The sequence below is a fragment of the Hyla sarda genome, chromosome 6 (genome assembly GCF_029499605.1).
Source record: "Hyla sarda isolate aHylSar1 chromosome 6, aHylSar1.hap1, whole genome shotgun sequence".
NCBI classification, from domain to species: Eukaryota; Metazoa; Chordata; class Amphibia; order Anura; family Hylidae; genus Hyla; species Hyla sarda.
Window position 1 is genome coordinate 260,447,290 of NC_079194.1, and position 26,062 is coordinate 260,473,351.

Consider the following 26,062-nt stretch of genomic DNA (forward strand, 5'->3'; position numbering starts at 1 on the left):
CATCAGGACTTAAAAGAAAAAGTTAGAAGAAAAAGAAAATGCAGCCAAGGAAAAATATGGTGAAATCAGTCTTGCCAGGCACTTTATCGAAAATCAAACCAGTGATCTGAGGTGGTTAATACTGGAGGAGATTGAGGGACCGAATTTAGATCAAATAAAAAAGAGATTAGATCAGAGGGAGGTATATTGGATACATCATTTAAATACTGTTACACCAAAGGCATTAATGAACAATGTAATTTTAATGTTTTCTTGTCAAATACTGTTGTGATCCTGAACTATTTATATGTATGTATATTGCTATATGTATATTTATATGCTTATTGATTTTATACTATTTTATATAGAAATGAAATCTAGCGAGAATTCACCTGTATTAGTAGAAGGTGATGGGTTCACGGAAGTTAGGTTGAGAAAGGGAGGAGACTCCTGAAACTGAAACTCCAGCTGCTCGCACGCCAGCGAGCTCTTCCACACCGTCGGAATCAGCGTCTCCATGCGGCCAGGAGTGAATCATCCTACTACAGCAAGCTCAGGATGAACCGCTCTTAAGACACCGCGCTGAGAGGATCTCTGCATTGTTTCTTGCATTGGGTGAATATGTTCATTTCTCTGTTGTAATGACTTTTTGAACAAGTGAGATTAAAGTGAACATTGCTGCAATTCCCAGAGTATTTATTTTCTATATTACAAGTCTGCAACTGGCAAGGAACAGAGACACAGAAGGGGATATAAAATCATCTACATCTAAAGGGAAAACACAGAATAAAGCACCTAAGGTTCGTTTTTTAGGGATAGAGAGGAATACAACAGCAGAAGGAGGCGACATACAAGAAGAGGTGGTCATAACAGAGGAAAAGAAACCCACTCGGGGCAACAGAGGGGGCAAGACGGGGACCAAAAAGTAGAGGGACCTCTCACTGAACATAGTCTTGTGGTAAATATATCATCTCATGTAATTTCTGAATCTGAATATAACATATTGAATCATGGTTTGTCTTTTTGTCCGACACCTGTTGTTGATTGGGTACAATTACAAGCTGATCTAACTGCATTTGTTAGAAGTATTAAGTTAAAAGTGTGGTTCTCCACTAATACTGCAGGGGTTACTAAACCATTGGATGAATATGTTAGTGAATTGTGTTTGAGAGATGTGAATCTCTATAACAAAAGTTACTTTGTTCTTCCAGTAACCTGATGCGATTGAGACTTTCATAGCATTGGTGGAGAAGGACATCTCAAAAATGAGAAAAGATGCAGTTATCAATAAACAATTTAACAATATGTCAAGATCTGAACATAAAGTTTTGCAGGAGATTGTCTATAAAGACAACATTGCCATCATGCCTGCCGATAAAGGCAGGGCGGTTGTCATTATGTACAAATCTGACTATTTGAGAGAGGTATTTAGACAGATACAGGATTCAGAGGTATACAGGTGTGTGAGTTGTGACCCAAAATTTATGATTGAACGTAGATTAAAAACTTTGGTCGACCATGCTTTAGCCATTGACATGATAGATGAGGACCTACATATCTTTCTGTTGCCTAAACACCCTAGGACCCAAATTATATATATATGTTGCCCAAGATTCACAAGAACCTGAATAATCCACCAGGGTGACCCATTGTGTCGGGCTGAGACTCGATAGTTAGTCCAGCAGGAATCTATGTAGATAAAATCTTCCGTGAATATGCAGTAGGTGCATCATCATATATTTGAGACGCCTCAGATTTTTTATTAAAATTAAAAGAGGTTAGGCTCCCCGAGGATTGCACTTTAGTCTCATTTGATGTGGTGAGCTTGTATACCTCTATCAAACATGATAGAGGGATACAGAGCATCACGAAAGTGTTAGACAACAGTTCACACTCTGCAGATTGTAAGAAATTTATACTGGGTTTGGTGGAAATAGTTCTGACCTGTAACTATTTTCTTTGTGAGGACAAGTACTACATATAATTAAGGAGTACAGCAATGGGGTCTAATATGGCCCCAACGTATGCCAATATTGTAATGGCTGGCATGGAAGAGTCATCTAATACATCTCACCCCTTTGACAAAGTGTTAAAGCGGTGGCGTTATATAGACGACGTCTTTGTGATCTGGAGAGACACTGATGACGATTTGAATACCTTTTTTAGAGACTTGAATGACATAGATGATGACATCAAATTCCCCATATCCTACTAGGAGTATCCACTTCACAATACATGGCCATCATCAGGGTATGTAATTCTTCAATGGGTGAGTAACGAGAGGTACATGCCCTGATAATGGCCATGTATTGTGAAGTGGAAACTCCTATTAGGATACATGAGGGGATATTGTCCAATTGAAGTCTATCCCTCATAATAAGGATGTATACGTGGACTTTGTTTTACTATATCATGTGGGATTTTGTGTTACCCAGTGTTTTTCTGGTATTGCATTAAGTTTTGGGGAATGTATATATTGTGCTAATTGTATACAGGGCCAGGAGATAGGTGTTTGTATAGTTGCATTTAGGGACAGGATATAGGCGCTATGTCGTTTGGGCCATTGCTAAATAGGTGGTTGGGAGTATATTTACTCCCCTGAAAGTAATACTGTATATAGGGCCTGCAGACCAGTGACAGTACTATTTTGTATGTAGGATTAGGATATTGGTGATAGGTTGCAGATTACTGTGTATAGGCGGGTGGGAATATACAACAGCCCCTTGTTATAAATAATATATATATATATATATATATATATATATATATAGTAATAATTATATATTTGTTATGTTTGGAGAAATCAGTATGTATTTTATATTGCAGAACACATGGTAGCTTTTTAGAATGAGTTCAGCTGAGGTGACCGATCGCATGATTCTTTCAAGAATTCCCCCCAATACCTCCTCTTGGGTGTCCATGATAACTATTTAACTTTTTTCATTATTATCATTGTCATTTGACTTTCCTTATTAATATGCATGATATTACACTGAGTTGGTAATGGGTATATATATATATATATATATATATATATATATATATTCTGTGTTCAGTTCTAACAGGATGTTATAGCAAGGGTATATGTAACTATATGAAATACATGGGATATTGCAATATTTATAAAAAAAAAAAAAAAAAAATTCTATGTTCTAATGGATATATTATGCTTTGCCCATAAGAGAGATGGCCATGCACTCTTTACAAACAGTAAGCGCATGCGTGAGTAAATTTCTGATACGTCTGTAATAACTTTATGTGCTTGCGCTAATTCGGCTGGAGCACTTGCGCCCGTGGAAATAGGAGGTGTACGCTCTGAAACGGCGATATTGTAAGACTGGCCAAATACAGACCAGCATGAGGTTACGATACTGCTGGGGAGTCACATGTGGGAGGAGTGGCGCGAGGTCATGTGATCAGAACATGGTATGATCTGCACAACAATTAGTAGTGTTAATATCAATTTGGCATTAGTAGTAAAATATTTGTAAGATATGTTTACACTATGTTTCATGTTAATATGTAGAATATGATTATTAATGGAGTTTATTCATGTGTAGGATCGAATGTGATGTTACAAGATACTACAGGAAGTGAATACATCCACCATAAGGTCACGTTATACACATGTAATGGGGTGATTGTTTGGCTACCAGGCCCTCAGCTGAAACTCAGTTACAAGCATACAAAAGGTGGGTTATTGTGGTTTGACATCACTCCCCTGAGGAAGCTGCCGTGAGCAACGGAACGCATGGGGTCTTGTGGAACACGGGCTTATTTAACAATTGCCACATTGTACAGGTTTAGAGACACTTTGATACTTGGTTTTGTGTCAGGATGGCACCATTGTTAATTGTGTGTACTATAGTATATACCTAGGCACCAGTCACTTTACAATTTCCAGAATTATTCATTGATTTATTTTATTACAGGTTCGGGGTTGCCAGGAATTATTACTTTGGTGTTGACACTTTGCTCCCCTGACAACAGTGATACATTTTATTATCGATACCATGCACTATGGACTTTGATCTGTATATTGTAAAACTATCCGTGCTCCAGGAGAGAGAGCATCTGGCCTCCTACAGTTTGTTCATGGTGTCCCTTGTATAGGACATTTCTACTTGTTTTTATATGTCTGTTTTGTATGTGATGGCTACATTATTAAAATTATAGATTTTTACATCATTATTGAGCTACTGTTTGGGTGTGCATTTACTATACAGTGTGTAGTGTTGTCTTTTTGGAAATTGTTTTGTATACACTCTGTTTGCTCCCCGGTGTATTATTCATTTTAGCCGAGCCCCCCAATAATTACATATATGATTTTGGCGTTAAGGACCAGGCCAATCTTATTTTTGCTTTTTGTTTTTTTCCTCCTCTCCTTCTAAAAATCATAACTCTTTTGTATTTTCATCCACAGACCCATATGAGGGCTTGTTTTTTGCGTAATCAAATTTACTTTGTAATGACATCCCTCACTTTACCATAAAATGTACGGCGCAACCAAAAAATATTATATATGTGGTATATATGTGGGGATATTTAAAAGAAAACCGTAATTTAGTAAATTTTGGAAGGTTTTGTTTTCAAGCAGTACACTTAACGATAAAAATGACATGTTTTCTTTATTCTGTGAGTCAGTATGATTAAAATGACACCCATGTTATATGCTTTTCTATAAATGTACTGCTTTAAAAATGTTTTAACCAAAACTATTTTAACAAAATTAGTATGTTTGAAATTGCCCAATTTTGACCACTTACCGTATAACTTTCAAATTTTTCCGGATATGGGGCAGTATGAGGGCTAATTTTTGCACCATAATCTGTAGTTATTGGTTCCACTTTTACTTACATTTTACTTTTTTACTCATTTTTTATAATTTAATTTTTTTATAAAATGTGACAAAAAAAAGCAGCAATTTTTGATTTTATTTTTTTTTTACATTTATGTCGTTCACCATACGGGATAATATACATTATATTTTGATAGTTCGGACATCTACGCATGCGGCAATACCAAATATGTTTATTAATCTTTTTTTTAACGCTTTTTGGGGGTAAAGGGAAAAAGGGGCGATTTACAATTTTATTGGGGGAAGGGGATTTTTCTTCTTTTTTTTTTTTACACTTTTTATGTCTCCATAGGGGACTATTTACTGCAATCAGTTTGCTAATACTGTTCAATGCTATGCATAGGGCATAATTAGCCGCAATCTTCTGCTCTGGTCTGCTCAATCTCAGACCAGAGCAGAAGACCCAAGGAGACAGATGGAGGCAAATGAGGGGACCTCCGTCCGCCATTATTGAAGATTGGATCCGAACATTCGGTGGTGGAGGCTCACACATTGCTTCCTTCAGCTTGGCAAATTTTTCCAGCCAAGCGGCCCAGGCCTGGCTAGAGGTAGTCAAATTCTGCAGAGCAATGATTGTTCTGTGCACCAACAACTGCACGGAGTGTCCTACCCCCAACTGGTAACTGTAGCCACTGGCCAGCAGGCAGTGATGAGGTAGTGTTAGCACTAGCCACCAGATAGTAGGCATTGGTGGACTAAGTATAACTTCTAGAGGCCTGATTCCTAAATCCAAACACAGCCTGTGCCTAACTTTTGCTCTGCAGATACAGCATTGTGCCTGCTTTCTTGCATCTAGTAACAAGTAAAATTTCCACACGGTGGGATACTGTAAATAGCTAGGTACATCACCACCCGAATGTGCCCCTGTTCTACAATGTTTTTTCTCAAGCCTTCAGAACCAGTACCAGTGTAACCGTCACTTGCTCCTGATCTGCTCAGAAAACCATCAACCATGATGCCTTCCACCACCAGTCTTACTAGTGCTATGCTCAGACACTACATCCTCCTCCACCCCCTCAGCAACACACTCCAAAGGCTGACCGAGAAATAACTCTTCCTTGTGGCTCGTGCTATCCATATGTGTATCAGTAAGGGGGAAACAAAGACAGAGCATCTAGGACCAACAATTCCTTAACCCCTTAAGGACGCAGGACGTAAATGTACGTCCTGGTGCGGTGGTACTTAACGCACCAGGACGTACATTTACGTCCTGTGCATAACCGGGGGCATCGGAGCGATGCCCGTGTCATGCGCGGCTGATCACGGCTGATGATCGCAGCCAGGGACCCGCCGGCAATGGCCGACGCCTGCGATCTCGCGGGCGTCCGCAATTAACCCCTCAGGTGCCGGGATCAATACAGATCCCGGCATCTGCGGCAGTGCGCGATTTGAATGAATGATCGGATCGCCCGCAGCGCTGCTGCGGGGATCCGATCATTCAGAACGCCGCACGGAGGTCCCCTCACCTTCCTCCTTCCGGCTCCCGGCGTCTTCTACTCTGGTCTGAGATCGAGCAGACCAGAGCAGAAGATCACCGAAAACACTGATCTGTTCTATGTCCTATACATAGAACAGATCAGTATTAGCAATCATGGTATTGCTATGAATAGTCCCCTATGGGGACTATTCAAGTGTAAAAAAATTAAAAAAAAAATGTAAAAGTAAAAGTAAAAAAAAAGTGAAAAATCCCCTCCCCCAATAAAAAAGTAAAACGTCAGTTTTTTCCTATTTTACCCCCAAAAAATAAATTTTATAGACATATTTTAGTATCGCCGCATGCGTAAATGTCCGAGCAATTAAAATAAAATGTTAATGATTCCGTACGGTGAACGGCGTGAACGAAAAAAAAAAAGTCAAAAATTGCTACTTTTTTAATACATTTTATTAAAAAAAGAATTATAAAAAATGTATTAAAAGTTTTTTATATGCAAATGTGATATCAAAAAAAAGTACAGATCATGGCGCAAAAAATGAGCCCCCATACCGCCGCTTATACGGAAAAATAAAAAAGTTAGAGGTCATCAAATTAAAAGGATTATAAACGTACTAATTTGGTTAAAAAGTTTGTGATTTTTTTTAAGCACAACAATAATAGAAAAGCATGTAATAATGGGTATCATTTTAATCGTATTGACCCTCAGAATAAAGAACACGCGTAATTTTTACCATAAATTGTACGGCGTAAAAACGAAACCTTCCAAAATTAGCAAAATTGCGTTTTTCTTTTTAATTTCCCCACAAAAATAGTGTTTTTTGGTTGCGCCATACATTTTATGATATAATGAGTTATGTCATTACAAAGGACAACTGGTCGCGCAAAAAACAAGCCCTCATATTAGTCTGTGGATGAAAATATAAAAGAGTTATGATTTTTAGAAGGCGAGGAGGAAAAAATGAAAACATAAAAATTTAATTGTCTGAGTCCTTAAGGCCAAAATGGGCTGAGTCCTTAAGGGGTTAACTATATTGTTAAAGATTTTGTTTGATATAACCAATAATATTCACGAAAAATTTGTTCACAGGGCAAATCCTTGGCAAGTGCTCGCCCTTTTTACTTTGCTGCTATTGCACAACTAGGAAGATGCAATATATGTTTGCTGAAACCAATAATATTCTCCAAAAGTGTTTTCACAGGGCTAATCCCTGTAAAATGTATACCCTTGTTAAGGCGCTGCTATGTCCCAAACAGGAACATTTGTTCAATTTATTTATCAATGATATAGAGGATGGCATTAACTGCTCTGTTTCTATCTTTGCAGATGACACCAAGCTTTGTAGCATGGTACAGTCTATAGAGGATGTGTATAGGTTACAAGATGACTTGGATAGACTAAGTGTCTGGGCATCCACTTGGCAAATGAGGTTCAATGTGGATAAATGTAAAGTTATGCATCTGGGTACTAATAACCTGCATGCGTCGGATGTCTTAGGGGGGATTAAACTGGCAGAGTCACTGGTAGAGAAGGATCTGGGTGTACTTGTAGATCACAGACTACAGAATAGCATGCAATGTCAGGCTGTGGCTTCCAAAGCCGGCAGAATATTGTCATGTATAAAAAGAGGAATGGACTCGAGGGACAGGGACATAATATTCCCCCTTTATAAAGCATTGGTACGGCCTCACCTGGAATATGCTGTTCAGTTTTGGGCACCAGTCCATAAAAGGGACACTGGAGCTGGAAAGGGTGCAGAGACGCGCGACTAAACTAATATGGGGCATGGAACATCTTAGCTATGAGGAGCAATTAAAGGAGTTACAATTGTTTAGTCTTGAGAAGGGATGTATAAGGGGGGATATTATAAATGTATATAAGTATAATAATGGCCCATACAAAAAATATGGAGAAAAACGAGGGAGCACTCCATCTGTCTGGAGAAGAAAAGGTTTAGTCTCAAGGGGCGACACGCCTTCTTTACCATGAGAACTGTGAACTTATGGAACAGTCTACCTAAGGAACTGGTCACAGCAGGAAAATTTAACAGCTTTAAAACAGGGTTAGATACATTCCTGGAATAAAATAACAGTAATGCTTATGAAGAAATATAAAATCCCATCCCTTCCCCAATATCGCGCCACACCCCTACCCTTCAATTTCCTAGTTGAACTTGATGGACGTGTGTCTTTTTTCAACCGTACTAACTATGTAATTATGTAACTATGTAACTATGTAATAGGTGTTTGCTTAAACCAATAATATTTACAAAAAAATGTTCACAGGGCTAATCCCTATCTTTATCCCGGTCTCTCCATTGTCCCTCAGACTGAGTGCAGAAAACAGCGTGTGAGCCCTTATGGTTGTGTAAACTGCCCTCCCCTTGCTGTCTCCTATTGGCCTTTAGGCTGATTGACACATAAAACCAGCAAATTATATGATTACCTGGGATTATCATGTGATATGCTGGTCACTCTGACATTAGACCACCACCCCCCTGCTCTTCCTGCTTTCTCCGGTTTGCAGCTTTTACCGGTTTGCACGAGTCAAACAAGTAAAAGCTCTTAAGTTAGGCAAGCCGCGCTAACCCCAAAATTCAGGTCAAACTTGAGTTAGCTGGGTTTGGCTAGCTCAACCCTAGCCATCAGGTGTCAGGTTTCAGGTATCAGCCATCAAGGGTCAGGAGTTATGTCTCTGTCATGTTCACCCTCACCCCCTCCTCCGAGACACATCAAGTTGTTAAATTGTAGGTAGTCTACAGCCCCCCCCCCCCCCCCCCAAAAAAAAACATTGGTTAAGTCACTGGATTCGTTTAGCTTGATTATTCCAAAGCATTTAATACTGTGCAACCTAAAAAGTTGGTACTTAAATTTAGAAAGCTTGGGGAAAAGGTGTGTAAGTGGGTAAGTAACTGATAGGAAACAAGGGGTGGCTGTTAATGGTACTGTGACGGTTCCTAGAGTCACCCTAACCATTCGCTATTGTTGCCTGGACCCCAGAGTGACTATAGACTATGGAAGAACGACACAGAATAACTCGGACTAGCTTCAGGGGCGGGCACAAGAAAGACCGGTACTTTGATGGACTTTAGGACATCATTATTTCCACAGTTTGTGCCCCTCAGTTAATGTTGTCTAGTGACATAAAGCTCCTTGTTTGATATCTTATTTAAATATCTTTATTTGATGTTTTCATAGTCCACCTTCTGCATACAGTCCACCTTCTGCACAAGCCACTAATTCTGCACAAGGCACTGTATAGGGAGAGCTAATTACCTTTACTTGATTATCTCCCAGACTTACTGTCACCTGTATTATCTTTACTGCACCTCCCCCTGTGATGTTCCTTCCTATAAAAGGAGACAATTGCTCCTGAATAAAGAGAGGTTGATTTTTATACATGAAGACTGGTGTTGCCTGGTTCTTTGGGTACGAGGATGCAATATTCTTTAGTTCTGCCTAGAGATAATGCCTGTGGTATGCTGGGGGCTTGTCATCTGAAAGGAGAAGTTGCTCTTGACGGAGGGGGACACCGAGAGGTCCCTGCTCAGTCCGTCACAGGTACATTGGGTGACTATTACTTTTTAATATATTTATTAATGTCGTTTTGAGGGATTGTATAGTAAAGTGTCAATCTTTGCAGATAATACTAAGTAGGGATGTCCCGATACCATTTTTTTAAGACCGAGTACGAGTACAGATACTTTAATTCTAGTACTCGCCGATATCAAGTACGAGTACTTTCATTTTAAAGGGAATCTGACACCAGGGTGACCCGGTCTCTGGCACTGCTTACCGTATGATATGTGGTTCCTTGTTTTGTGCAATGGAGGCGGCTGCTGTAATATGAGCCAAGACCTCTCTCTTCTCTATTGGACAGAACAGGGAATTTGCATTGGCGGTGAGAACGATGACCACATGGTGAGCAGCGGTAGAAACCGGGTCACCTGCATGATCTACCTACAGATTCAAGTTAGTGCAAGTTAGAGGTAACTCTGCTGTAAGATTGTCCTTAATAGTAGGTAGTATCCCCTTGCAGACATTAGCAGCAGCCTCCTGGCAGTCATTAGTAGCAGCCCCCCTATAGACAGCTGCCCCCCTGTAGACTGCAGCCCCCCTGTAGACCACAGCCCCCCTTTAAACAGTGGGTCCCCATTTAAACAACAGCAGCCCCCCTGTTTAGACAACAGCAGGGCCCCCCTTTAGACAGCAGCAGGGCCCCCCTTTAGACAGCAGGAGGGCCCCCCCTTTAGACAGCCGCAGGGCCCCCCCTTTAGACAGCAGCAGGACTCCCCCCCCCCCTTTAGACAGCAGCAGCTCACCTCCTCTGTCGGGTGCTGGTGCTGCAGCTCTGCTGCCCCGTTCTCCAGTCCTCCGTACCGCATCATGGCGTCCTATGGAGGAGAATGTGACATATATGTCACTCTGCTTCCTCCGTAGGGTTACGCTGGGCGCAGGGGAGGAGGAGGAGTGACGTGTGTGTCACATGCTCCTCCATGGAACACTATGATGTGGACGGGAGGATGGAAGAACGGGGCAGCAGAGCGGCACCAGGTATCGGGGACATTAAATGAGTCCACGATACCATGCAAATGGCTAGTATTGGCCCCGATACCAATACCAGTATCGGTATCGGGACATCCCTAATACCAAGCTCTGTAAGGTGGATAACACAATAGAGGACAGTGCACTTTTACAAATGGATCTGGATAGGTGTGAGGTTTGGGCTAAGAAGTAGCTGTTACGCCGAGCGCTCCGGGTCCCCGCTCCTCCCCGGAGCGCTCACAGCGTTCTCCTATTCGCAGCGGCCCGGTCAGACTCGCTGACCGGGTGCGCTGCGATAATGTCCCTAGCCGGGATGCGATTCACGATGTGGGACGCGCCCGCTCGCGGTGCGCATCCTGACCCGCTTACCAGACTCGCTCCCCGTCTGTGCTGCCCCGGCGTGCGCGGCCCCGCTCCCTTGGGCGCGCGCGCCGGGTCTTTGCAATTTAAAGGGCCGGTGCGCCACTGATTGGCGCATGGGTTTTAATTAGTGTCTTCACCTGTGCACTTCCCTATATTACCTCACTTCCCCTGCACTTCCTTGCCGGATCTTGTTGCCATTGTGCCAGTGAAAGCGTTCCTTGTGTGTTCCTAGCCTGTGTTCCAGACCTCTTGCCGTTGCCCCTGACTACGATCCTTGCTGCCTGCCCTGACCTTCTTCTGCGTCCGACCCTGCTCTTGTCTAATCCCTTGTACCGCGCCTATCTCAGCAGTCAGAGAGGTTGAGCCGTTGCCGGTGGATACGACCTGGTTGCTACCGCCGCTGCAAGTCCATCCCGCTTTACGGCGGGCTCTGGTGAAAACCAGTAGCAACTTAGAACCGGTCCACCGACACGGTCCACGCCAATCCCTCTCTGACACAGAGGATCCACCTCCAGCCTGCCGAATCCTGACAGTAGATCCGGCCATGGATCCCGCTGAGGTCCCGCTGCCAGTTGTCACTGACCTTACCACGGTGGTCGCCCAGCAGTCGCAACAGATAGCGCAACAAGGCCACCAGCTGTCTCAACTGACTGGGATGCTACAGCAGCTTCTACCACAGCTTCAGCAACCATCTCCTCCGCCAGCTCCTGCACCTCCTCCGCAGCGAGTGGCCGCATCCAGCCTCCGTTTATCATTGCCGGACAAGTTTGATGGGGACTCTAAACTTTGCCGTGGTTTTCTCTCGCAATGTTCCCTGCATTTGGAGATGATGTTGGACCAATTTCCAACTGAAAGGTCAAAGGTGGCTTTCGTGGTCAGCCTTCTGTCTGGGAAAGCCCTGTCATGGGCCACACCGCTCTGGGACCGCAATGATCCTGTCACTGCCTCTGTACACTCTTTCTTCGCGGAGATTCGAAGTGTCTTCGAGGTACCAGCCCGAGCCTCTTCTGCCGAGACTGCCCTGCTGAACCTGGTCCAGGGTAATTCTTCTGTTGGTGAGTACGCCATCCAATTTCGTACTCTCGCCTCCGAATTGTCCTGGAATAACGAGGCCCTCTGCGCGACCTTCAAAAAAGGCCTATCCAGTAACATCAAAGATGTGCTGACCGCACGAGAAATCCCTGCTAACCTGCATGAACTTATTCATCTGGCCACCCGCATTGACATGCGTTTTTCCGAAAGGCGTCAGGAGCTCCGCCAGGATATGGACTTTGTTCGCAAGAGGCGGTTTCTCTCCCCGGCTCCTCTCTTCTCTGGTCCGCTGCAATCTGTTCCTGTGCCTTCCGCCGTGAAGGCTATGCAAGTAGACCGGTCTCGCCTGACACCTCAAGAGAGGACACGCCGCCGCATTGAGAACCTATGCCTGTACTGTGCCAGTACCGAACACTTCTTGAAGGATTGTCCTATCCGACCTCCACGTCAGGAAAGACGTACTCCGACTCCCACAAAGGTGAGACAGCTCTAGGTGTGAACTCTGCTTCTCCACGTCTTACTGTGCCTGTGCGGATTTCTTCTTCTACCTTCTCCTTCTCAGCTGTGGCCTTCTTGGATTCCGGATCTGCAGGAAATTTTATTTTGGCCTCTTTCGTTAACAGGTTCAACATCCCAGTGACTAGTCTTGCCAGACCCCTCTACATCGCCTCTGTTAATGGTGAAAGATTGGACTGTACTGTGCGTTACCGCACGGAACCCTTCTTAATGTGCATTGGACCCCATCATGAAAAGATTGAATTTCTGGTCCTCTCTAATTGCACTTCTGAAATTCTTCTTGGACTACCTTGGCTTCAACGCCATTCCCCTACCCTCAATTGGACCACCGGGGAAATCAAGAATTGGGGTACTACTTGCCACAAAAAGTGTCTTATGTCTGCTCCCAGTCCTGTCAGTCAAAACCCTATGGCTCCTCCGATACCAGGTCTCCCCAAGGCCTATCTGAACTATGCTGATGTTTTTTGCAAAAAACAAGCAGAGACTTTGCCTCCTCACAGGCCTTATGACTGTCCTATTGATCTCCTCCCTGGTACTACTCCACCCCGGGGTAGAATCTATCCTCTGTCTGCTCCGGAAACACAAGCCATGACGGAGTACATCCAAGAAAATTTAAAAAGGGGATTTATCCGCAAGTCTTCCTCCCCTGCCGGAGCTGGATTCTTCTTCGTCTCCAAAAAAGACGGCTCCTTACGACCATGCATTGATTACCGCGGTCTTAATAAAATCACTATAAAAAAACGCTATCCCCTACCTCTTATCTCGGAACTCTTTGACTGCCTACGAGGCGCCAACATCTTTACCAAATTGGATTTAAGAGGTGCATATAATCTCATCCGCATCAGGGAAGGGGACGAGTGGAAGACCGCGTTTAACACCAGAGATGGACACTTTGAATATCTGGTTATGCCTTTTGGGCTTTGCAACGACCCTGCTGTCTTCCAGGACTTTGTAAATGAAATTATTCGTGATCTATTATATACCTGTGTTGTGGTCTACCTGGACGATATTTAGATTTTTTCTTCTAACCTAGAAGAACACCGCCGGCATGTCCGCATGGTTCTTCAGAGACTTCGGGACAATCAGTTATATGCCAAGATGGAAAAATGTCTCTTTGAATGTCAATCTCTTCCCTTCCTAGGATATTTAGTTTCTGGCCAGGGACTCCAAATGGACCCGGACAAACTATCAGCCGTGTTGGATTGGCCACGCCCCTCCGGACTCCGAGCTATCCAACGTTTCTTGGGGTTTGCCAATTACTACAGACAATTTATTCCACATTTTTCCACTATTGTGGCCCCAATTGTGGCCCTAACCAAGAAAAACGCTAACCCTAAGTCCTGGCCTCCTCAAGCGGAAGAGGCGTTCAACCGTCTCAAAACTGCCTTTTCTTCTGCTCCCATACTCTCCAGACCTGATCCATCTAAACCCTTCTCTCTGGAGGTAGACGCCTCCTTGGTGGGAGCTGGAGCTGTACTCCTACAGAAAAATTCTTCCGGACATGCTGTTACTTGTGGTTTCTTTTCTAGGACCTTCTCTCCGGCGGAGAAAAACTACTCCATTGGTGATCGAGAACTACTGGCCATAAAACTGGCTCTCGAGGAATGGAGGCACCTGCTGGAGGGGTCCAAATACCCAGTTATTATATACACCGATCACAAGAATCTCTCTTATCTTCAGTCTGCCCAATGGCTGAACCCTCGCCAGGCCAGGTGGTCGTTGTTCTTTGCCCGTTTTAACTTTGAGATTCATTTTCACCCCGCTGACAAGAACATTAGGGCTGACGCTCTCACTCGTTCCTCGGATGCCTCTGAAATGGAAGCCTTCCCGCAACACATTATTCCTCCTGACTGTCTGATCTCCGCTTCTCCAGCTTCCATCAGACAAACTCCTCCAGGAAAGACCTTCGTCCCTCCACACCAGCGCCTCAGGATTCTCAGGTGGGGACACTCCTCACACCTCGCCGGCCATGCTGGCATCAAAAAATCCGTCCAGCTCATCTCTCGTTTTTATTGGTGGCCTACCCTGGAAGCAGATGTTGCTGATTTTGTTCGGGCTTCTACAGTCTGTGCCCGGGACAAGACTACTCGCCAGAAGCCTGCCGGTCTCCTCCATCCTCTCCCTGTTCCTGAGCTACCATGGTCTCAGATTGCTATGGACTTTATTACAGACTTACCTTTATCCCATGGCAACACAGTTATTTGGGTGGTCGTTGATCGTTTCTCCAAGATGGCACATTTTATTCCTCTCCCAGGTCTTCCTTCTGCGCCTCAGTTGGCGAAACAATTTTTTGTGCACATTTTTCGCCTTCACAGGCTTCCTACGCATATTGTCTCGGATAGAGGCGTTCAATTTTTGTCGAAATTCTGGAGGGCCCTCTGTAATCAGCTTAAAATCAAATTAAACTTCTCGTCTTCTTATCATCCCCAATCCAATGGGCAAGTGGAAAGAGTTAATCAGGTTCTTTGTGACTATTTGCGACATTTTGTTTCCTCCCACCAGGATGACTGGGCCGATCTCCTACCATGGGCCGAATTCTCGTACAATTTCAAAGTCTCTGAGTCTTCCGCTAAATCCCCATTCTTTGTGGTGTACGGCCGTCACCCTCTTCCCCCCCTCCCCACTCCCATGCCTTCTGGTTTGCCCGCTGTTGATGAGGTGACTCGGGACTTCTCCACCATCTGGAAAGAGACTCAAAAATCTCTCATACAGGCCTCATCCCGGATGAAGAAACATGCCGACAAAAAAAGAAGAACTCCTCCAGTCTTTTCTCCTGGAGACAAAGTGTGGCTCTCCGCCAAGTATGTCCGCTTTCGTGTCCCCAGTTATAAACTGGGACCACGTTATCTTGGTCCTTTTAAAATCAAATGCCAAATCAACCCTGTCTCCTACAAACTCCTTCTCCCTACTTCTCTCCGTATTCTTAATGCTTTTCATGTCTCTCTCCTTAAACCACTCATTCTTAACCACTTCTCTCCTAAGGTTGTTGCTCCTACTCCTGTCTCCGGGTCCTCTGACATCTTCTCGGTTAAAGAAATTCTGGCATCCAAGACGGTCAGAGGTAAAAAAAAAATTCTTGTAGATTGGGAGAATTGCGGCCCGGAGGAGAGGTCATGGGAACCCGAGGACAACATCCTTGACAAGGACCTTATCCACAAATTCTCAGGTTGTAAAAAGAGGGGGAGACCCAAGGGGGGGTTACTGTTACGCCGAGCGCTCCGGGTCCCCGCTCCTCCCCGGAGCGCTCACAGCGTTCTCCTGTTCACAGCGCCCCGGTCAGACCCGCTGACCGGGTGCGCTACGATAATGTCCCTAGCCGGGATGCGATTCGCGATGCGGGACGCGCCCGCTCGCGGTGCGCATCCCGACCCGCTTACCAGACTGTACTGCCCCGGCGTGCGCGGCCCCGCTCCCTAGGGCGCGCGAGCGCCGGGTCTTTGCGATTTAAAGGGCCGGTGCACCACTCATTGGCGCATGGGTTTTAATTAGTGTCATCACCTGTGCACTTCCCTATATTACCTCACTTCCCCTGCACTTCCTTGCCGGATCTTGTTGCCATTGTGCCAGTGAAAGCGTTCCTTGTGTGTTCCTAGCCTGTGTTCCAGACCTCTCGCCGTTGCCCCTGACTACGATCCTTGCTGCCTGCCCTGACCTTCTGCTACGTCCGACCCTGCTCTTGTCTAATCCCTTGTACCACGCCTATCTCAGCAGTCAGAGAGGTTGAGCCGTTGCCGGTGGATACGACCTGGTTGCTACCGCCGCTGCAAGTCCATCCCGCTTTGTGGCAGGCTCTGGTGAAAACCAGTAGCAACTTAGAACCGGTCCACCGACACGGTCCACGCCAATCCCTCTCTGACACAGAGGATCCAACTCCAGCCTGCCGAATCCTGACAGTGGCAGAGAAGGTTCAACACAGATAAATGTAAGGTTCTACACATGGAAAGGAAAATCCAGGATAAAAATATGCATTAAATGGGAAAACACTGGGGACGACTGACATGGAAAAGGACTTTTAGTTTTAGTCAACAGTACATTTAATTGAAGCAACTAATGTTAGGCAGCTGCTACCAAGGCAAATAATATAATGGGATGCATCAATAGGGGCATAGATGCCCATGACAAGGAAATAATTCTACCGCTGTACAAATCACTAGTCAGACCACACATGGAATACTGTGTACAGTACTGGGCACCAGTGTACAAGCAATACATAGTGGAGCTGGAAATCAAAATTAGGGTTATTTAGTTTAGAAAAAAGATAGCTAAGGGGTAACCAAATAACTATGTATAAATATATCTGGGGGCAGTACAGAGATCTCTCAGACAGAACATTGATCCCGGGTTTTATTCTGATTGTCAAATTGGAGTTGGAAAGGAATGCTTCCCACTTGTATAGGGCATTTGGCAACAGCCTCATAAGGTTTTATTTGCTTTAATCTAAATCAACACAGTAGGGATGTAGGGTGAAATTGATGGGCATTTGTCTTTTTTCTACCTTATAAACTATGTAACACTGTAGATAAGGATTTAAAAAGACATATGTACCTCAAAATGGTAGCAATAAAAACTACAACTCACTCCGAAAAAAAAACAGGCCTTCACACAGGTGCACCAATGGATACATAGAGCATTCACTGGCATATAATAATGCAAATCAATTTTTAGATGGGCACTGTCACTTTAAAAGATTTTTTGCCATGTTGTAGACACTTTTTGTAGAAAATTTTTGATCATTGCGGGACTAAGTGTTCAGACCACAAACGATAGCTAGAACTAGCTGGGAGAAGAGCACGTTCCATTCCTTCTGAATCCACCTCTGGCTTTGGCTCAAAAACTGCAGTGCAGTTTAAAAAAAAAATCCAACCTTAGGGTACATTCACACGGGTGGATTACTGGCAGAAAATCTGCAGCAGATTTTGCTACCATTAACTTCAATGGGTCCGAAGGAAAATCTGTAAATCTGCCTCTATTGCAGATTTTCTGCAGACTCATTAAAGTCAATGGTAGCAAAATCTGCTGCGGATTTTTTGCAGCAAATATGCAGCAGAATTCCGCAGGTAATCCGCCAGTGTGAACATACCCTTAGGGGATTTTTGAGATGATAAAGTAAAGTTCCTCCATTGGGGCTTCCATAAATTCACCAAAGCTAAGAGCAGCTACAAAGTGCCTCTTGCTGTCTTGAGGAAGTATCATGTCTCAACAACTGATTGATTTAATTGGCATCATGTAATGCTTTAGTTCCCATGTGGCCACAGATTGTCATAGATTTCTTGGTGAAGAATGGTGATGAATCTCTTGCTATCCCCATAGAAAACCTCTCCTGCTCTGGACAGTTCTTAAAATGGACAGAGGTGTCAGCACAGAGCACTGTGGTCAGACAAAGGCGCATACAGCAGCTGGTAAATACTGGAAGGATAAAAGAGGTACTCCACTGGAAAACATTTTTTTAAATCAACTGGTGCCAGAAAGTTAAACAGATGTTTAAATGACTTCTATTTAAAAATCTTAATCATTCCAGTACTTATCAGCTTCTGTATGCTCCACAGGAAGTTCTTTTCTTTTTGAATTTCCTTTCTGTCTGACCATAGTGCTCTCTGTTGACACCTCTGTCCAGTTTAGGAACTGTGCAGAGTAAAAGCAAACCTCTCCTGCACTGGACAGCTCCTAAAATGGACGGAGGTGTCAGCAGAGAGCACTGTGGCGATACAGAAAGGGAATTTAAAAAGAAAAGAACTTAATGTGGAATATACAGCAGCTGATAAGTACTGGAAGGTTAAGATTTTTAAATAGAAGTAATTTACTAATCTGTATAACTTTCTGGCACCAGTTGATTTAATGTTTTCCAGGGGAGTACCACTTCAAGTTATGGTGTTGGAGAGAAGTATTTCTCCCCTTCATGGCCTTTAATGTTACAATTCAGTTTCTCAGCAGAAGTTCCTATAAAAGAATAAGAGCAACCAGCTGAGCCGTCTATTTCCGTGGGTTTTATTGATGCTGCATGAACTGCATCTATGTTATGTACACACTTGCTTAGTGATCTCCCTATCCAGTGTTCTCCTGCTTTTAAAGCCAAAACTAGGAGCAGATCAAGAAGGGAGATAGAGAAGATATATGAAACTTCTTTTCTTCTTCCAATCCACCCCTGTTTATGGCTTCAGTACCCAGATTAAAAAAACAAACACCTGAACAAAACCAGAAAACAGGCAGCCTTAAAATCATCTGTTAGTTCCATTGGGTGTGTCAACCTAATGGGGGAATTAGTTGCTTATATTTAAACTGTTCTCTAATTATATAGCAACATGATTACAGTGTTATATAGGGCGGTGTGTATATCATCATTTTCCTGAATACATTCTTCTTCTAAATCACAGCACATACTAATCTTTGCTGTAGGCTGTTGATATCTGCATTAGAAGACAGACAATCCTCCTTTGTCTCTTAGACTATCCTATCAAACATGGGAGCAAAAAGTTATGTAATTTGTGGTTGAAGAATCCCTGAAACATTAAAGTAATATAGAGGAGAGATAAAAAAACAACAAGAGGTGCGCCCCTAGAGAGGATTGTTTAACGGGTGTATCCGTAGAGAGACAAAGATGGGTTCTTACCCTTGGGTGTTGCGCTCAGGGCACAACACCTACAGTAGCATCTGGAGAGAGAAACGGCCGGACCGCTGCCACAAGGAACTTCCTGGGGGTGACGTCAGTCTTTCTGGTGGAACTGCAATATGGAAATTTTGGGAAATAAGTTCCTCTGAATTAAGGCACTGGTCCCCAAGTATTTTAATCATGTTTTTATTTGCAACGCGTTTCGATCCCGGACAGGGATCTTCATCAGGCATACAGTTTGCATGGAGAAGGCATCATGACGAGATCACCAGATTAAGATCTGAGATGTATACATACATGCTCAGAGAGATTCTCCATATGGTAAGTAAAGAATAAATAAAAATGGACGCATCTGTCAGATGAGCTCAAATGAATGGCATAATATAATGTTTGAGCAAGGATGGGGGCAATGAAACAGTTATATGAGAAATAGATATATTGTAACTGTGTGGAAAGGAATTATAGGGCAATGAGGAAGTTGTAGGAAATAAAATCAATGTATGAAAGGGACAACAACTAGTTTGTATCTTATACAGATGGCTGGATGTTATAAAGATAAGGAGACCATGAAATGATAGTGTAAATCTGACAGATGATAACAGCAGAATGTGAAGCTACAAGATTGCTTCAGAGAATTCATTAAGTCCATCCGGGACCAGAGTTCCCATTCTGTAAATCCAATAGACTTCTTTTCGCTTGAGCTATTCAAATCAATTTGAACAATCCTGTGTTATGGTTTCTAAAGGTGTAATTTTTATGGGGTGTTTGATGTCAGGGAGGAATAGGGCACAATGCCTGGAAACCCCATGAAGTTGGAATTAGTTGCGAATATTGTGGAGATGTGTAACACTCCCGTTTCTGAAGACAGGCACTCCGGTGTATGTGGATCCGTTGGACCTGTGTGGCAGATGACTCGGACCGTACCAGGGAGCGGAGTCTAAGGTGCCGCTGGTCTTCACCAGAGTCCGCCGCAAAGCAGGATGGACACCCAGCTGCAGGCGACACCCAGGTCGCTACCCCTGGCACGGCTCGACCACACAGGCGGCTCAGGAGATGCGAGGCACAGGAGGGATGAGACAACTCGTAGTCATGATAGCAGTAGGTCAGGGCAGACGGCACAGTAGCGTAGTCAGAACGTAGCAGGAGTTCAGTAGGCAGGCGGCAGAGGAGCAAGGTCAAGTCACAAGAGCAGGAAATCTGGTACACGGCAAGGCAATACAATGGAACGCTTTCTCTAGGGCACAAGGCAACAAAGATCCGGCAGAGATCTGAGGAGGGTGGAGGAATTTATAAATAAGCAACTGGTGGTGACACTAATGAGCGTACTGGCCCTTTGAATCTTAAAGCTCCGGTACGCACATGCCCTAAGGGACGAGGACACGTGCGCCGGAGCAGAGAGGCGGAGGCAGAAAAAACACCCGGAGAGTGACGGAGTGGGGCTCGCATGCGGGTGCATCCCCCGATGAGAGTCCCAGCCCCGTCGGCAGCAGAAGGTAAGGGGACCATGCGCTCACGGCCAGCGTGTGAGGCCGGAGCGCATAGCGTAACACGATGTTTATTTAATCTGCTGTGTAATGGCTGTGTTGTTCTTTCAACATATTGAAGGGAGCATATACATTGTAATACATATTACATAATCAGACTGACATGTTAATCGAGTTTTTATGCTGAAAATGTCACCAGTTTTTTTTTCTTTTTTTTAAAATAATGGATGTCTGGCCATGTGTAATTTCTTTACAGCACATACAGTTTTTTCTATTGCACTTGTAACTCCCTGGTTTAGTTAAGAAATTTGTATTCCTTGTATTTTTTTTGGAGATGGTGTTGTCACAATTGGAAGGCTCTTAAGGTTCGGTGCCCTTCGAAAAGTCAGTTGCGGCATCGCAGGTAGAGATATATTGAGGTGGCTATCCTGTTGTAGTATGTGCCAATAGCATTTTAGAATGTTTTTGATCGCTGTAGTGCTATTATTAAATGTAATAATGAAATTAGCAGCGAATTTATTGTTTTTTTTTCTCCATCACCTTTTTCCTCTTTTTTTAGGTATTAGACAGCTTTTTTAGTCTAAAAGTTTTGCTCTTTCAAAAGAATTATTGATGATCTGGGGTAGATCAAGACCATACCTTATCTACATCACACAGAATGTTTTTAATAAATTGTCTTAAATTTATTTTAGAAATAAAAATTTTTATCTATAAGAAAAAAATATATCACCAAGAAATTAGTACGGCGTTGCGTGCGAAAGTGGCACCTTCTTTCGCTAATCTGTTTATGGGATCATTTGAAAAATATTTTATTTGGGAGAACCCCCTTTTAGCACCCCATATCATTCTATACTGCCGTTTTATTGACGATCTGTTTTTTATTTGGGATGGCCCTACTGGATCTGATAAATTACTTTAAAGACCCTTAACAACAATGATTGGGGCATTTCATTCACTATGGAGTCTAATCCCGACAACATTACATTTTTAAATTTATGCATTTCCCATGAAGAACATATAGTCAGTACCGGAGTATAAGAAAAATCTGTACCAAAATCTGTACCAAAAATCTGTGACTTTTTTGCACAATCCAGAGTTTTAAAAGAACGATTCAAGTCGAAGAAATATCCACCCCAGATCATCAATAACGCTTTTGAAAGAGCAAAACTTTTAGACCAAAAAAGCTGTCTAATACCTAAAAAAGAGGAAAAAGGTGATGGAGAAAAAAAAATTATAAATTTGCTGCTAATTTCATTATTACATTTAATAATAGCACTACAGCGATCAAAAACATTCTAAAATCCCATTGGCACATACTACAACAGGATAGCCACCTCAATAAATCTTTACCTACGATGCCGCAACTGACTTTTCAAAGGGCACTGAACCTTAAGAGCCTTCTACCCCCAGCCAATTGCAACAACACCATCTCCCAAAAAAAAATACAAGGAATACAGATTTCTTAACTAAACCAGGGAGTTACAAGTGCAATAGAAAAAACTGTATGTGCTGTAAAGAAATTACACATGGCCAGACATCCATTACTTAAAAAAAAAATGGTGACATTTTCAGCATATAAACTTGACTAACATGTCAGTCCGATTATGTAATATACGTATTACAATGTATATGCTCCCTTCAATATGTTGGAAGAACATATTGTTCCAGGCATTGTGCCCTATTCCACCCTGACATCGAACACCCCTTCAAAATGACACCTTTAGAAACCATACCACAGGATTGTTCAAATAGATTTGAACAGCTCAAGTGAAAAGAAATCTATTGGATTTACAGAATGGGAACTCTGCTCCCGGATGGACTTAATGAACTCTCCGAAGCAATCTTGTAGCTTCACATTCTGCTGTTATTATCTGTCAGATTTACACTATCATTTCATGGTCTCCTTATCTTTCTAACATCCAGCCATCTGTGTAACATACAAACTAGTTGTTGTCCCTTTCATACATTGATTTTATTTCCTACAACTTCCTCATTGCCCTATAATTCCTTTCCACACAGTTACAATATATCTATTTCTCATATAACTGTTTCATTGCCCCCATCCTTGCTCAAACATTATATTATGCCATTCATTTGAGCTCATCTGACAGATGCGTCCATTTTCATTTATTCTTTATTTACCATATGGAGAATCTCTCCGAGCGTGTATGTATACATCTCAGATCTTTATCCGGCGATCTCGTCATGATGCCTTCTCTGTGCATGTTCTCAGCTCAGGCCATTTACAAGTTAAACACTTCTACAGTGAATACCCATTGCATTACAACACTGCCATCTACTGGTGGTTTCGCTGCATTGACACCACCCACTCTTCTTTCCCTGCCAAAATGAATGAATTTTATGAATGAATTGCAATGTCATTTTATATGAACCATTCATATTGTTTTTACCCAGCAAGGTTATGCACCAGTTTTTTTGTATACATTTTATGCACAGTACCATTTGTATCTTCACCTGTACTTTTTTTTTTTTTTTTTGCACACGGCTTTTTCCAGTAATCCGGAAGTGGTCATCGAACTGTCCATATTTATGTAAGTTTTTCCATGCAAACTGTATGCCTGATGAAGATCCCTGTCCGGGATCGAAAAGCGTTTCAAATTAAAACTTTATTAAAATATTTGGGGACCAGCGCCTTCAATGAGAGGAACTAATTTCCAAAAATTTCCATATTGAAACATTAAAGTGAGGGAGGCAGGGTGCATAGGCAGAGTAGCATACACCACAATTTTTTTTTACCGATCTTACTCAGATTTACTCGTATTTTCTGAGAGGGTTACAATTGTAAACAAATATATTCAAATTTTTGTAATAATCTAAAATAAAACAAAACTAGGATGATGCTGTGAATTGTACTAAACTGCAATACAGCTATAGAGTTATAGGAAACATTCTTCCAGTGAGAAAATCTTCCCTGACAAAACTTTTCAATATATCAGGGCTCTGTGCTGACATCCCAACCAATCCTATGAATGAAGGAGCAGAAACACCTCTGCCCCTTCTACTTAGCAATCGTGGGGTCTCAGCACCAAGACCTGACCGCTATCAAGTACAACTTCTGACATGTCTGCTGTGTCTCGGTACCACTCTTTATTAATTTTTTTGTATGGCAAATGAAGCGACCAAAAATGATCAAGTGACCAATTTTGGACTAGTATTTTTTCACGTGTACACCATTAAAACTAACCTTGATAGTTCGGACATTTACGCACATTTATTTTTATTTTTTATTACATTGTTTTATTTAAAAAATTGGGAAAGGGGGGTCAAACTTTTATTACGAATGGGGTTAATTCACTTTCATTAACTTTTTTTTATTTTAGTCACCATAGGGGGCTATTTTTTTTTTATTTATTAATTTTTTTTTTTTTGGGGGGGCGTTTTGCCCAAAAAAACGCCAAAACGGCTCCCATGGTTTTAACTTTGGCGTTTTTGCAGGCGGTTTTTATTCTTTTTTCCCCTGAAATTGTGGCGTTTTTCTCCCATAGAAGTCTAAACGCCATGTGGGTTTTAACTTTGGCGTTTTTGCAGGCGGTTTTTATTCTTTTTTGGACTTTAGCAATCCAAAAAAGAGATGTAGATACTTTTTTTTTTTTTATAAAATTTCATAGGGTACCATTAAAAAAATATATTAAAAAAGATACTGTAGTGATGGAAAAAATTGTATTTAACTAAATGTATCTTTTTTTATAATGACATTTTTATTAATTTTTAAACAGGGATCAATTTATGTGTGTGGGCAGGGCACTAAAAATGTAGCCGACAATAATAAAAAGGTAGCGTGTGTGTTTCTCACTTTTTATTCTTTATTTTTTTTACATTTTTTAGGTAGTACTACTATTCCCAGCATGAAACACACTGTTCCATGATGGGATTAGTAGCACCTGTGCTAATTGACAGATTGCCCCGGGTCCATTGTGATCCTTCTGTATAACGTATAGATGCGGCCGCTCTTCTATGGTCCCCTGCACTGCCGTACATATACACCTATTCATATTTCCCACAGAGAGCTGTGATTGGCCAGATGGTTCGAGCCAATCACAACTCTCTGTGGGAAATATGAATAGGTGTATATATATATATATATATATATATATATATATCTGGTAGGCTAATCATTAGCCGTATTTGTGGGAGGGGCAGCTTGGCTCCATAAATACAGCCCTCGTACTCACTTCTAGCTGACGCTCTCAGTTGGTCGTCTACGTCATCAGTGGGTATCTAACGTCTGTGCGCGGGACCAGCATATCGGCAGCTAGAACGATCCAAAGTGCTTCTACGTTCCGCTGCTAAAAGAGTAAGATCGGAGCCTGGGGAAGCGGGAGGTCAGACCCAGGGTGCTGGGGGGTAGGGCGGCACGGTACCTCAATGCTGCAGCTCACTCACGCCGTGGTATCGCTGTGGCTGGGTAGCGACATCGGCGGCTGTGCCGGGACACATGCTGACGACCCGCTGGCGGCGGCTCACAGGGGAATAAGTTCCAGCGTGCCGATGTCTAAAGCTCGGCAGGTTTATATGCCAGCATCACGTATTCACCGCGGCGATGTCTATACATCGCATCGGATACGTGGCGCCGAGCTCATACACACAGGGGCATAGTGGTAATGTTATACGCAGCAAACATCAAGGGTTAACCTCTTGTGACTACATAAAATAAAAAAGGGAAGGGGCGGGTATAATATAGAATTAGGGGGGCTGTTAGGTAAACAACAGATGCTTACGGATGGTCATGTAAACGCATACATGTTGGTCTCGTTTATGTTTTCAGGTGCACGTTCAGCATTCCACATATAATTCGCCTCAGCGGCGACCAAGTCATTTTGGTACGTGTTGTTGCTTGGTTTTCACCCCCATTTGTCGTCTCAGCAATTGATTATACATGTTGTCATTCCCAGGTACTTTAAATATACTTAACCCTCATGTTCACAATTGGCTCCGCCCTCTCTCAACGCTCATACGGTGGCAACCTGCCTCATCAGTTAACCCCTCGGGTTAACAGTTGGCACAGTAAGAAGAGGGTAGCCTACTCCAAGCATTTGCAAGGCTCATTTGCACACCATATCACAGTACCTCGTTGCTCCTCACAGGTTCTCGGCTTTTTTCTTCACCAGGCTACATAATTAGGTGTGTACTGATAATTAGGGATAGAATCTTACACAGTATACCAGATGCATACGCATGTTAACTATCTTTATTTAGGTGGACTCAGTGGGCGCCTACTCCTTTCT

The 26,062-nt window shown here is 42.9% G+C and overlaps 1 long non-coding RNA gene across 1 annotated transcript; it reads left to right on the forward strand.

Annotated features, from left to right (window-relative positions):
- The first annotated feature begins 353 nt into the window (after positions 1-353).
- LOC130276987 (uncharacterized) lies at positions 354-4,122 on the forward strand. The gene is made up of 4 exons (XR_008845324.1): positions 354-594; positions 695-937; positions 3,540-3,671; positions 3,912-4,122. It is a non-coding gene; the product is annotated as an uncharacterized LOC130276987 (long non-coding RNA).
- The last annotated feature ends 21,940 nt before the right edge of the window (positions 4,123-26,062 follow it).